This window comes from Phyllobates terribilis, unplaced genomic scaffold (genome assembly GCF_046119375.1).
Source record: "Phyllobates terribilis strain yellow unplaced genomic scaffold, ASM4611937v1 Scaffold_3__8_contigs__length_932513732, whole genome shotgun sequence".
Lineage (NCBI taxonomy): Eukaryota > Metazoa > Chordata > Amphibia > Anura > Dendrobatidae > Phyllobates > Phyllobates terribilis.
The window spans coordinates 9,247,702-9,257,279 of NW_027362763.1; the positions used below are offsets into that span (position 1 = coordinate 9,247,702).

Here is a 9,578-nt window from a genome sequence, read left to right on the forward strand (position 1 = left end):
CAAAAAAAGTTGGTGAAAAAGGTGATAAAAATGAGACAAGAATAAGTCAACACATCGGGCTGTTACTCGACTGTTGTACGTTCCTGCACAGTAAGACCTCGTAGTTCTCCAGTCACAGTCACCATGTAATGTGTCATAGACGACGTGGGTTGATCAGGACTAAAAGAAAAACAAAAAAAGAAATAAAATTCTCCCTCCATTTCATGAAAAATAAGGTGGAGGATGCGGGCATCGATCCCGCTACCTCTCGCATGCTAAGCGAGCGCTCTACCATTTGAGCTAATCCCCCTTGCTGTCTTCTGCCTCTCTCGACACCAGGTGACCGGTCAATACACTTTCCACTGTGATGTTTTCTTCCTCTGCCGTAACAATGATTCCCAGAGACAGGAGGGACGTTGTCACCCCACAGAGAAGGCCGAGAACAAGGACCCGTCTGCTGGTAGATCAGAGATCTCTGCTGGTAGATCGGAGGTCTCTGCTGCTCCTCCTGCTGCTGTTGTTGTAAATCACAAACATTTTGCTGTTTCACAGGACAGGACGTCTCGCTTGGTGTTTCTGATCTCTCAAACAACAGCGTTCGGCTGTAGAGTTTATATATCTTATTTTAGAACATTTCCTGTAACCGCGATCAATTCTAGAGGAAAGTGATCAGAGAAGGCGACTTCTGTCTGGATGATCCGCGCTGTATTAACTGATGAACCGTAATTACCCTAATAGAAGCCCCATATAAGAAGAGCGAGCGGGGAAGGGGTTTTCATAAGGAAAATTAATATTTTGGCCAATGTGACCCCATCAGTAATATGGTAGTTTAATTCTAGAGATAATTATACCCTACTAACAATAGTAATAAAATGTCCTTCGAACCGGAATCGAACCAGTGACCTAAGGATGTCTGTGCCCCACTACAGTCCTCCGCTCTACCAGCTGAGCTATCGAAGGCTTGTGTACTGCAGCTCTCCTGCCGTCATCACCTCACTGCGTCTCCAGGTTTATGGGTCACATAATACTGGACATTTCTATAATATATTATACATGTACATTATTTAATGGACAATAAGATTCTGACGGTAAAAATAATAAGGTAACAGCCAGAAAAAAGGAAGTCAGCTTCCCATACCGGGAGTCGAACCCGGGCCGCCTGGGTGAAAACCAGGAATCCTAACCGCTAGACCATATGGGAGAAGCTGTGAATGAGCAGCACCAGCAAAGAGCCGAGACTCCTCTGATCTGATCCAGGACCCGACCCAGGACCCGACCCAGGACCCGACCCAGGACCCGACCTGTGGAGATGATTCTGGATGTTCTTATCTTATTTAGATGCCTCTGTTTAAGTAGCAAGTACAAGTGATGGCGGCTGCTGGAGCCCCACATCACAGGCTTGTGCCGCCCGTCACTTCATGTATCCCCCTCCCATCACTATTATCAATCTGACCTTCTGGAAGTAAGTCAGTTTTTGATTTTATCATAGGAGAGATGATTATCTTCTTGCTTCTTTATCTTTTAAGTCCTCACCAAGTAGGAGGTGAACGATCACTGGGGATCTCCGCGGACTTGTTGCTCAGAACTCTACTATCGGCACAGAAAGAAATATGTTTCGCTGTTTCTTCTCTCGATATTGAATCACAATATGATCATCCATGTCAGCATGATGGATTTTTGTGCAGCTGTCAAAGTCAGGTCAGTAGAGGTGCCGGCCAGTACAAGGTTTATTATGATGCAATCCTCGCACGAGAAATACAGCAGTGTGTCTCTGTCCTATGGCAGAGGCCCAGGAGCTGTGTCTGCTACATTCAGGGCTGATGGCAGCTGTAATTCATCATAATAAAAAAATTACAGGCTTAAGAAAATGGTGACACAAATTTTTCAGGTTTGGCAGTACCGTAATTGTAATGATCCTAAGAATAAGGTTTCCAGGTCAATTTTGTACCTTACTGGCTGATGGTGACTATTGATCTTCTGGCTCGGAGGACGACACCACGGAATATTGTGAATTTCCACCAAAATTGAGATGTTCTCAAAATGATTCTGATTACAGAATCAGCAAATGGTGAACAATAATTTAAAACCAAAAACAATGGTAGGGAAAAATAGAAAACCCTAAAGCTTGCCGTGTCACTGGTGTTGGCACCCTTTAGATTAATTTAGTATGGAAACAACTGGAACAGTCTGGGGTCATGATTTCAACAAGTACCATATGCCGCACACTAAACCACGGAAAGCTTTATGTGCAAAGGCCAAGGAAGAAGCCATTGCTGAAGAAAAGACATAAAAACGAATGAGTAATCTTTGCCAAAGAGTACCTTGACAAACCACAATCCTTCTGGGAAAATGTTCTGTGGACAAATGAAACAAAAATAGAGCTTTTTGACAATGCAAAGCAACAGTTTGTTTACAGACGGCGCAATAAAGCTCATAAGGAAAAGAACACCTTACCAACAGTTAAGCATGGAGGAGGATCCATAATGCTGTGGGGTTGCTTTGCTGCGTCTGGTACTGGAGGCCTTGACCATATCATAGGAATTATGAAATCAGAGAATTATCAAGAGATTTTAAAGCCAAATGTCCTACCCAGTGTAAGAAAACTTTGCTTGAGTCGAAGATCATGGGTCCTCCAGCAAGACAATGACCCAAAGCGCACATCCAAAAGTACATAGGAATGGTTGAAAAAGAAAAAAAGGACTGTTTTAAAATGGCCAGCAAGGAGTCCTGACCTCAATCCCATGGAAAATCTTTGGGGTGAGCAAAAATCTGCCATTGGGAAAAAGAACCCTGCAAACAATCAAGAGCTTGAACAAACTGCAAAGGAAGATGGGAGAAAACTGCAGCTGAGAAGAGCAAGAAGCTTATAGATGGCTACAAGAAATGTGTGGAGGCCGTCAGCAATGCCAAAGAGTGTGCAACCAAGTATTAAATAGTGGGGCAATGAAGTATTAATTAGGGGGCAACCAAGTATTAATTAGGGGGCAACCAAGTATTAATTAGGGGGGCAACCAAGTATTAATTAGGGGTGCCTCTGTTGCTGCACATGCTGCATATTCTGTTTCTTCTTTGAAATTGCAACATGGAAGTTGAAAAACAATGTTTTATTGTTCTATTACTTTGGACCACTAATTGAAAAATCCAGAGGATATACAGTACAGACCAAAAGTTTGGACACACCTTCTCATTTAAAGATGTTTCTGTATTTTCATGACTTTGAAAATTGTACATTCACACTGAAAGCATCAAAACTATGAATTAACACATGTGGAATTATATACTTAACAAAAAAGTGTGAAATAACTGAAAATATGTCTTATATTATAGGTTCTTCAAAGTAGCCACCTTTAGCTTTGATGACTGCTTTGCACACTCTTGGCATTCTCTTGATGAGCTTCAAGAGGTAGTCACCGGAAATGGTTTTCACTTCACAGGTGTGCCCTGTCAGGTTTAATAAGTGGGATTTCTTGCCTTATAAATGGGGTTGGGACCATCAGTTGTGTTGTGCAGAAGTCTGGTGGATACACAGCTGATAGTCCTACTGAATAGACTGTTAGAATTTGTATGATGGAAAGAAAAAAGCAGCTAAGTAAAGAAAAACGAGTGGCCATCATTACTTTAAGAAATGAATGTCAGTCAGTCCGAAAAATTGGGAAAACTTTGAAAGTGTCCCCAAGTGCAGTTGCAAAAACCATCAAACGCTACAAAGAAACTGGCTTTCATGAGGACCGCCCCAGGAAAGGAAGACCAAGAGTCACCTCTGCTTCTGAGGATAAGTTTATCTGAGTCACCAGCCTCAGAAATCACAGGTTAACAGCAGCTCAGATTAGAGACCAGGTCAATGCAACACAGAGTTCTAGCAGCAGACACATCTCTTCAAGAGGAGACTTTGCGCAGCAGGCCTTCATGGTAAAATACGTGCTAGGAAACCGCTGCTAAGGACAGGCAACAAGCAGAAGAGACTTGTTTGGGCTAAAGAACACAAGGAATGGACATTAGACCAGTGGAAATCTGTGCTTTGGTCTGATGAGTGCAAATTTGAGATCTTTGGTTCCAACCACCGTGTCTTTGTGCGACACAGAAAAGCTGAACGGATGGACTCTACATGACTGATTCCCACCGTGAAGCATGGAGGAGGAGGTGTGATGGTGTGGGGGTGCTTTGCTGGTGACACTGTTTGGGATTTATTCAAAATTGAAGGCATACTGAACCAGCATGGCTACCACAGCATTTTGCAGCGGCATGCTATTCCATCCAGTTTGCGTTTAGTTGGACCATCATTTATTTTTCAACAGGACAATGACCCCAAACACACCTCCAGGCTGTGTAAGGGCTATTTGACCAAGGAGCAGAGTGATGGGGTGCTACGCCAGATGACCTGGCCTCCACAGTCACCAGACCTGAACCCAATCGAGATGGTTTGGGGTGAGCTGGACCACAGAGTGAAGGCAAAAGGGCCAACAAGTGCTAAGCATCTCTGGGAACTCCTTCAAGATTGTTGGAAGACCATTTCCGGTGACTACCTCTTGAAGCTCATCAAGAGAATGCCAAGAGTGTGCAAAGCAGTCATCAAAGCAAAAGGTGGCTACTCTGAAGAACCTAGAATATAAGACATATTTTCAGTTGTTTCACACTTTTTTGTTAAGTATATAATTCCACATGTGTTAATTCATAGTTTTGATGCCTTCAGTGTGAATGGACAATTTTCATAGTCATGAAAATACAGAAAAATATTTAAATGAGAAGGTGTGTCCAAACTTTTGGTCTGTACTGTAACTTTGGTACATTTCCATTTATTTCTGAAGATATTGTACAGTCTATGAAAAAAATGCCAATAATGGGGAGCAGCACTGTATGTGTATAACGTTTTCCTCTGTATTTATCACATGTTCTATGGTACACAACTTATCCTAGTCATCCATCCACATAATGAGAAAGATTCAGAGTTTCAGAACGTTTTCCTCCAATAGTAGGATACAGTTTACATTTGGCATCCATCAAGGGCACTATAACCTTATTCATCAGTCCCATAATAAGGCATATTGGCAGTCATTAAAGGGTTTATGTGATTCTTTGCTTCCTTAAAGGGAGTCTGTCCCCCCTGGGACCTATCTGACCTCTACTATGGGCATACAGGTGATAGAAATGTAACTCTATACCTACCTGTATGGCCATAGTAGAGGTCTGATGGGAATCTGTCCCCCCTGGGAGATATCTGACCTCTACTATGGGCATACAGGTGATAGAAATGTAACTCTATACCTACCTGTATGGCCATAGTAGAGGTCTGATGGGAATCTGTCCCCCCTGGGACCTATCTGACCTCTACTATGGGCATACAGGTGATAGAAATGTAACTCTATACCTACCTGTATGGCCATAGTAGAGGTCTGATGGGAATCTGTCCCCCCTGGGACCTATCTGACCTCTACTATGGACATACAGGTGATAGAAATGTAACTCTATACCTACCTGTATGCCCATAGTAGAGGTCTGATGGGAGTCTGTCCCCCCTGGGGGATATCTGACCTCTACTATGGGCATACAGGTGATAGAAATGTGAATCTATACTTACCTGTATGTCACATATTAGAGGTCTGATTGCTTTGTAATAGCTTTTTAGTTTTGGCAAGCTTCCCGTCCGGGGAACGCTATTAATCCCCGCCTTTAGCTTCATTTCCATATCCCCTCCCTGCACAGGGCCCTGTGACGTGCAGTTCCCGGCTGGATCCCGCTCCTGCGCAGTTTCCCCTGTACGGATGGCGTAGTAATCCCGGCCGTCTGTGGAGCAGGAAAGTTGTGCGGAGGCGACGGGAAGGCAGAGTGACTCACTGGCGCCTGCACACCAGGCCTTCACTTTACCATATAATGTGCTGGGAAAAAGATCCAAGTGCGATGAAGAAAAGAAAAAGCAGTTCTACCATTATTCTTTGGATTTTGTTCTTATGGGGTTCATTCTGCAGTAAAAATGACAAGCTAAAATAATTCTCCAGATCAGCTTATGAAATTTTAATCTTATTTGTTAAAAAAACTTCAAAACCTTGAATATATAAAGAAAAGGTTTGTGTTGCCATTTTCTGCGATGTGGAACTTTTTTGATATTTGTGTCTATGGAGCTGGGTGAGGACTTTTTTTTGCACGCTGAGCTGACGTTTTTATTACCTTCTGTGGTACATAGGACTTTTAGATCGCTTTTTATTGTAATTTTTGGGGAAGGGCTGTGACTGAAAAATAGCTATTCTGGCCTTTCAATTTTTTTTCTGATTTTAACTCCTTACCGACATATGATGTACTGAGTACATCATATTCCGACTCCCTGACTTTGCTGGCAAATGATAGCTATGATAATCAGCCATTATTTGCCTCTAACAGCCTCAGGTGGACAGCATTATGTAATATAGATAATACATAGTGTTGAGCGAACATGCTCGACACTGCTCGGTACTCGCCCGAGCATCACGCTACTCGGGATGTTCGGCGAGCACCGAGCATTTCCGGGTTACTCAGGCGGGAGCTCGAGTCTCCGCCCTGCATGTTTGGCGCTCTTTACAGAGCCAATGAACATGCAGGGATTGCCAGTCAGTCACTGTAATGCCGCAGCCATGTTGTTTGTGGGCATTACAGTGATTGGCTGGCCGCACAGCGTCACCTCGAGTATTTAAAACCGGGTGCCGCCATCTTGGACACAGTCGCTCCGGATCAGACAGTGTAGGGACAGCGCTGCTGATTTAGGGAGAGATATATCCTGCAAAATAGTTAGTGTAGGGTCTGTAAAGGCTGCCAGATCAAACAAACAGTCCTTCTCAGGACTAATATCCATCCCAGGTATATCAGGCAGGCAGGCAGGCTGTATAGGAGACGCAGTGGTTATACCAGCAAACGCTGCATTACAGTCCTGTGTGCTCCTGTTGCTGAAATTGCTGGACTTAGCTCCAGGTCCCGGGGGCCAGGAAAAATCCTTTTTTTTAATCTAAATCCTCTTTTTTTTTTCCTCCTTCACAATGTACAAATACCCATCTTATTAACCTTTTGGTGTCCCCCCCCCCAAAAAAAAGCGTGCCTCTGATTTTTCAGACACAAATATATCTGTTGAAAATAGTCTGGTGTAGGCCAGAGAAATAGAAGTGTGGTTTTGCAGTTCTATGGGCCATTTGTATCTAAAAAAAACAGTTTGAGTGTGTCGCTCACTGTTCAGCCGCAAATATATATATTTAAAAAAGTCTGGTATACACCAGTAAATTATTACTGTGGTTTTGATGTTCCACGGTAAAACATCTCTATTATCCTGTTTTTGCCATTTTTTGCTGTATAAAAATAATAATAGTGTCTCCCTGATTTTTCAGACACAAATATATCTGTTGAAAATAGTCTGGTGTAGGCCAGAGAGACAGAAGTGTGCTTTTGCTGTTCCACGGTAAAAAATCTCTATTATCCTGCTTTTTGCATTTTTGCTGTAAAAAAAAAAAAATAATAGTGTCTCCCTGATTTTTCAGACACAAATATATCTGTTGAAAATAGTCTGGTGTAGGCCCGAGAAATACAAGTTTTGCAGTTCCACGGTACAAACCTCTGTATTATCCACTTTTGGGCCATTTGTATCGAAAAAAAACAGTTTGAGTGTGTCGCTCACTGTTCTGCCGCAAATATATATATATTTTAAAAAGCCTGGTATACACCAGTAAATTATAACTGTGGTTTTGCTGTTCCACAGTAAAAAATCTCTATTATCCTGCTTTTGGCATTTTTTGCCGTAAAAAATAAATAGTGTCTCCTGATTGTTCAGACACAAATATATCTGTTGAAAATAGTCTGGTGTAGGCCCGAGAAATACAAGTGTGGTTTTGCAGTTCCACGGTTCAAACCTCTGTATTATCCACTTTTGGGCCATTTGTATCTAAAAAAAACAGTTTGAGTGTGTCGCTCACTGTTCAGCCGCAAATATATATATATTCAAAAAAGTCTGGTATACACCAGTAAATTATAACTGTGGTTTTGCTGTTCCATGGTAAAACATCTCTATTATCCTGCTTTTGGCATTTTTTGCCGTAAAAAATAAATAGTGTCTCCTGATTGTTCAGACACAAATATATCTGTTGAAAATAGTCTGGTGTAGGCCCGAGAAATACAAGTGTGGCTTTGCAGTTTCACGGTTCAAACCTCTGTATTATCCACTTTTGGGCAATTTGTATCTAAAAAAAACAGTTTGAGTGTGTCGCTCACTGTTCAGCCGCAAATATCTCTATTTAAAAAAGTGTGGTATACCCCAGTAAACAATAACTGTGGTTTTGCCATCCCACGGTAAAAAATCTCTATTATTCAGGTTTTGGTAGTTTTTTCCGTAAAGAAAAACAGTAGTGTCTCCTGACTGTTGTGACACAAAAATATATCTGTTGAAAATAGTCTTGTGTAGGCCAGACATCCCAGTGTGGTTTCGCAGTTCCACGGGTCAAATCTCTGTACTATCCAGTTTTGGGCCTTTGGTATCTAAAAAAAAGCAGTTTGAGTGTGTAGCTCACTGTTCAGTCGCAAATATCTCTATTTAAAACAGTGTGGTATACCCCAGTAAACAATAACTGTGGTTTTCCTCTTCCATGGTTCTAATCTACTCTTTATTACCCTTTTTCCATTGATAGTGCAAGTGTAAGCTATTTTACTTCATTTACAATGGGCAAGGCGTGTGGCAAGGGACGTGGAAGTGGACGTTCTGGTGATGGTTCGTGCAGAGGACGGGGCCGTGGCCAAGGTGAAAATGTGCCACAACCAACAGCCACATCTTCTCGCTCCCACTTCTTGACCGAATTACTAGGGAAGCACAGAACAACACCAGTATTGAGAACTGATCAGTGTGAACAGGTTATTAATTGGATAGCAGACAATACTTCCAGTTACCTGGGCACCACCACCTCTGGTCTGTCTTCCACATGGTCAACTCTTAGTAGCCGTGAGTCTCGACCGCATACTCCTCCTCACCCTGATGCTCCTTCCTCCCACCATGCCGAGTGTGGTCAGACAGCAAGTGATCCCACACTTGGACACTCTGAAGAGCTGTTCACTGGTCCATTTCCATATTTGGGCCCCTCGCCTGATACGCTTGAAGTGGTGGAAGAGGAGATCCCATGTTGCGATGCCCAAATATTTGAACAGCCACGGCCACAGGAAGTCGACGTTGGCAATCTGTCACAAGAGGTGGACGATGACGAGACACAATTGCCAGGAAGTGAGGAGGAGGATCGTGGTGCGCAAGTGGAAGAGGAGGAGGTGGTGGATGATCTAGTAACTGACCCAACGTGGAAGGAGGACATGCAGAGTGAGGCCAGCAGCGCACAGGGGGAGGGAGGCAGAGTACCCCAACAGGCAGGAAGAAGCAGTGTGGTGGGCGCAGACAGAAGGCAGGCAACCGTTCCCCGTAACACCAACACGAGGGACGTTGCCAGTACAAGCCGTAGGTCTTCCAGAGTCTGAAATTTTTTTAAAGACTCTGCTGATAACCCCAAAAAGGCCATATGTTCCACCTGCCATGCCAGCATCAGCAGGGGTGACAAAACTACCAGCCTGACCACCACCAGCATGATCAGGCACATGGCAGCAAAGCACCCGAC

The 9,578-nt window shown here is 43.2% G+C and overlaps 3 non-coding genes across 3 annotated transcripts; all 3 read right to left on the bottom strand.

Moving 5' to 3' along the window:
* Nucleotides 1–216: 216 nt before the first annotated feature.
* Nucleotides 217–289, bottom strand: TRNAA-AGC (transfer RNA alanine (anticodon AGC)). Its single transcript has one exon. It is a non-coding gene; the product is annotated as a tRNA-Ala (tRNA).
* A 565-nt stretch (nucleotides 290–854) lies between these two features.
* On the bottom strand, nucleotides 855–939 carry TRNAY-GUA (transfer RNA tyrosine (anticodon GUA)). The gene is given in 2 exon segments: nucleotides 855–890; nucleotides 903–939. It is a non-coding gene; the product is annotated as a tRNA-Tyr (tRNA).
* A 169-nt stretch (nucleotides 940–1,108) lies between these two features.
* Nucleotides 1,109–1,180, bottom strand: TRNAE-UUC (transfer RNA glutamic acid (anticodon UUC)). The gene has a single exon. It is a non-coding gene; the product is annotated as a tRNA-Glu (tRNA).
* Between the last annotated feature and the right edge of the window lie 8,398 nt (nucleotides 1,181–9,578).